This window comes from Micropterus dolomieu, linkage group LG05 (genome assembly GCF_021292245.1).
Source record: "Micropterus dolomieu isolate WLL.071019.BEF.003 ecotype Adirondacks linkage group LG05, ASM2129224v1, whole genome shotgun sequence".
Classification (NCBI taxonomy): Eukaryota; Metazoa; Chordata; class Actinopteri; order Centrarchiformes; family Centrarchidae; genus Micropterus; species Micropterus dolomieu.
The window spans coordinates 22,475,527-22,480,212 of NC_060154.1; the positions used below are offsets into that span (position 1 = coordinate 22,475,527).

Below are 4,686 nucleotides of genomic sequence, written 5' to 3' on the forward strand. Positions count from 1 at the left end.
TTACCATGAAATAAAAAGTAGACTATATGTTAAAATCATAAGACTTTCAAGTCAAACTCTTCCTTCTTGTTTGATGAACAGCCAAGAACCATTTAAAACCACATTTTGTAGATAAATTGACCCTTTGTCTTTTCTAAAATGTTGAACTTACTCAAAATGTATCATCCAACTTAAAACATTTATGCAGTTCCTGGCAAAGCAGTATTTTTGGTGTTTGCGTGCCGCCCCCAAAGTTGTTTTTTAATCTCTCCAGTAACCAATAGATTATATAAATTAAACCCAGTTAGCCAATAAACACAGGAAAATACAACCATACACATTCTGATATCAAGTATCTCTGGCTAACTATGACTAACGTTAGCTCAAATTATTTTAACATTACCTTGTTAGCTCATAGTTAAAACAAACTTTATTTAAATTCGACATAAACTAAATAAAACTTACCAAAACCTTCTTGTTCCAAAAATGCCTAATTTCAATTTGCTGCAACAAACCTCTGATTCGTCAAACCATTATTGTATTCTGTCTGTAAATTACACGGTGCACGCTGTCTCTCTCTAACGTTACTGTTTCTCTCTCACTGGTAAAGTTACTCTGAGCTACGCAACCGTTTGTCGCAGGTGCTTAACGAGCGGTCAAGATCAAAGCGGTCCCCGCATTAGTCTCACTTTCATCTTGTAAAATCTGATATTTACTTTGCTCTCTTCGAAAATGGGAGTCCCACATTATTTCATTGCGGTTACCAGCAGGCTATTAGCAAAGCATACTTACAGAGTTGAGCTGAGCGACGGTGGAATCGACCCAGGGCGAGTTCAGCTGGAAGCTGCAAGTGGGAACGTCGGAAAAAGCGCGGACTATTCTTTCTTCTTCCCGAAATGCATTTGCACCGTGCAGGAATATCGCGAGAAAAAATGAGAACTAATACATTCACTTGATTGACTAACTTTATTCCAACATGAGCTAAATATGTTTGTTCACACTTTCTGCATTTAATGTGCAGTCCACACATTGCTATCACGTTTCACTTAAGAACATAAAACCCTTTAGTAAAATACACTAAATATAATTTGATCAATCTAACAGGTGACCAGTCTCCCTTTTTTCAGTGTGGTTTGAGGCCGTTTGGTTGCTTTGTTTGTAGTCTTTCACCACAATTCATTCTCCCAGCTCCAAATCATGCAGGTTCTTCTTTGCGACCTCTGGGATGGCATGTTTGACCTGCATGTGGATTTCAGAAAGCACAGTGGACAAGTTTGCACAATATCTCAACATTTCATCCTCATATTGACAAACAAAACAAAAGACATTTGAGAAGAGACAGTGATAGTTCAATACATTCCAGATTAACATTAGATAGTTGAATCTGGGTGCAGTGAATATTATTCTTCAGGTAAACCATGACTCCACCACCTCTTCCCTTAACTCTATCTCGTCTAAATAAATTATATCCGGGTATATTCAAAGCTGTTTTATTTAATTTTAGACATTACCCTACGGATATTCAAATGCCCTCCTAATAGTCCCCTGGGTTTCTTTTGGGGATCCCAGATGACTCTAGAATGATTAACTGTTTTAAAAAGTTTAAAACTGCGATGTTTTTTAAAGACGGGGTTTATAGGAGTAGGTCCATGGGTGTCTTTAGAGTTACTACCGGTATGTGTGTTTCCTGGGTGGATTTGTTCTCCACAAGTGCAAGCTCTCCGTTTAGAATTTGATGAAAAGCCATTACTTTCATTTTGTGTGTTAGAGTACTCACATTTCGCCGAATTCAACACACTTGAAAGCAAAGATGTAGTAGGCCTACTTGGACTGGGCAGTGTTGAGTTTTAAAAAGTTACAACAAACTTAATGTATTCCAGTGTTTCAGTGTTTTCTTCAAATGTAAACCTGCTGGGTTTTAGGCCAAACGATTGCATTAGAATGTTGATTAAACCATTGTTTGTATCCTCTTTGTAATGTAAAGAAAACTGACACCTCTGTGTTTAGTGCCAGAAGGACAGTTTTTTGACTGTTTCATTGACACTTAAGATAGGGTGGCAACCATTTTGTAGACAAGCCCTGTCTCCATGATTAGTTTAGAGCAAAAGACTGTTTATTCCTGTAGATTGAAGGGGGTTTCACGTCTGGGAATTGGCGCTCTTTTGTTCGACCAAAAGTAACATAGAGCAGTAAGGTACACCCTTCCTAATTGGGTGACGAAGAAGTAACCAAACGACCAATGGCTATGGCCCTGAGCCATTTGGAGGAAAAGACCCGCCCACATACCTGGAGGATATTAACAATTCATTTTGTGAGAATCAGAACTGTAAGCTGTAAATCTGAAAAGAGGAACAACTTTCCAGTCCACTGCAGTGTTTTTGTTTCATGTTTGTTCTGTAATGCCATCTTTTATTCACCTATTTTTTTAATTATATTTTCTTGTTAATTGTCATCGGATCCAGCCTCTCCTTTCTCAAAATCTGAAAAAAACGCAACAGCAGCACCACTGGCCGAAGTGCGCCTGGCGCTGCAGGTAAGCCAGCTGTTCTAGGACAGATAACCGGATCCACCACCATGCGCGTTGCGTTCACCAGCAGAAACCCATTCCTCTCACCATTTACTGTAGCCATCGTGCACCATTGTTTATCCTCATCTGTAGCAGCAGCTGGCATGTGTTCCCGACTCTCTCCCTCCGTTGCAGCCGCCGCGCGTTCCCAACCTCCACTACTCGCCTCAAGCCGCACGGCAACGTATGAGACATCCACCGGGCTGGGTGTCGACTCCTCGGTGTCCAGACAACAGAAGCGGGAAAGGACACTGTGCCTCCGATCCACAGGCCCACTGGCGAGGTCTCTGCATTCATCAACTCGTTGAACTTGAACATCAAATGCAGTTGTTAGCCCAGGCTGGTTTACACTAGGCCACGTTACTCTGTCCACAATGTTTGAATTTGGACCGGGGCACTGATGAACATCACCAGAGAGGAGGAGACAGAGTGTAATGATAAAATGGTTGCTTGTGTGGTATTTGGCTTTGTAAGGTTGTTGAGTCTTATGTTGACCTGAGTTGAATGCATTAATCATAGCATTTTTCCCGTAAAACCTAATACCTTGATTGTAGTTTAGAAGGATAGATGCAGAGAAATCGCGCTTTTCACAGATATAATTTATATGCGTCATTTCTGTCTAGCACTTATTCCTGTAGGCTTTTCTTTATCAATTCCGTTATCCTGTCTGAGCTCAAGGTGCAAAATAGACTCACTTATTAAGAGTCTGTATGTCTGCTTCAGTGCCAGCATGTGCGTCTGTGTGGGTGCTCTCACGTGATTTATGTGTAGGTTGTTCTGTTCTCAGCTCCTGTGTCCAAACCAGTCTGTTCCTTCTCTGGCCCAGGTTCCCCCTCCTCCAATCAATCAGCCGTTTGAATATTTTAATTCCCAGGGCAATCTCTAGCCCAGAGTCTCGTTTTTTTCTGTTTTTTTTAAACAAGCGTCAGACCTCCCACGTCCTCTTCCTCTGTCTCTACGACCACGACCCCTGTCTCTTCCTCTTCCTCTTTCTGGTTCTGATGCAGATGTGCCATTTACAGCCTGTCTTTCTGCTGTGCCCTTTGATGAGGAAATCTTTAGCATGGATGTCTTTGAATAATCTCCAGATGTTCATGTTGATTTCTGGTCTCAGGCCGGTGAGGAAATTATTTCTGATACTCGCTTCCCATGGGGTGATGGAATGTGATGGTCCCATCACATCTAGCTTTGTCAGACCGCTGTGGATTTCATGAAGCTCAGCGAGTCTGTTCAGGAAGTCTGTTACTTTGTCATCACGTTCTTGTGTGCACCCTGTCAATAATGTGCCCAGTCAGCTTCCGGGGAAATAGTGTTTCTATTTTCACCAGTCTATAGGCTATGTTCTTGGCTTCATCCAAGGAAGGTTTAGTCAGTCTTATTTCCACTGTGGGATAATCCGCTGACACCATTGCCCTGGTTGTCCCCATCTGAAGATTCAACACTCAATTCAGCGGTTGTGGGTCTGAACTGTTAGCAGAAAATCAATCAAAATGTTCAACATACACTACCGTTCAAAAGTTTGGGGTCACCCAAACAATTTTGTGTTTTCCTGAAAAGTCACACTTATTCACCACCATACGTTGTGAAATGAATAGAAAATGGAGTCAAGACATTGACAAGGTTAGAAATAATGATTTGTATTTGAAATAAGATCTTTTTTACATCAAACTTTGCTTTCGTCAAAGAATCCTCCATTTGCAGCAATTACAGCATTGCAGACCTTTGGCATTCTAGCTGTTAATTTGTTGAGGTAATCTGGAGAAATTGCACCCCACGCTTCCAGAAGCAGCTCCCACAAGTTGGATTGGTTGGATGGGCACTTCTTGCGTACCATACGGTCAAGCTGCTCGCACAACAGCTCAATGGGGTTCAGATCTGGTGACTGCGCTGGCCACTCCATTACCGATAGAATACCAGCTGCCTGCTTCTGCTCTAAATAGTTCTTGCACAATTTGGAGGTGTGTTTAGGGACATTGTCCTGTTGTAGGATAAAATTGGCTCCAATCAAGCGCTGTCCACTGGGTATGGCATGGCGTTGCAAAATGGAGTGATAGCCTTCCTTATTCAGAATCCCTTTTACCCTGTACAAATCTCCCACCTTACCAGCACCAAAGCAACCCCAGACCATCATATTACCTCCA

At 41.8% G+C, this 4,686-nt stretch overlaps 1 long non-coding RNA gene across 1 annotated transcript in view; it reads left to right on the forward strand.

Moving 5' to 3' along the window:
• The first annotated feature begins 2,524 nt into the window (after positions 1-2,524).
• The window catches only part of LOC123971690, a 6,044-nt gene continuing 3,882 nt past the window's right edge, over positions 2,525-4,686 (forward strand). Inside the window, exon 1 of the long non-coding RNA XR_006825252.1 lies at positions 2,525-2,828. This is a non-coding gene — a long non-coding RNA (uncharacterized LOC123971690). The remainder of the gene's footprint in view (positions 2,829-4,686) is intronic.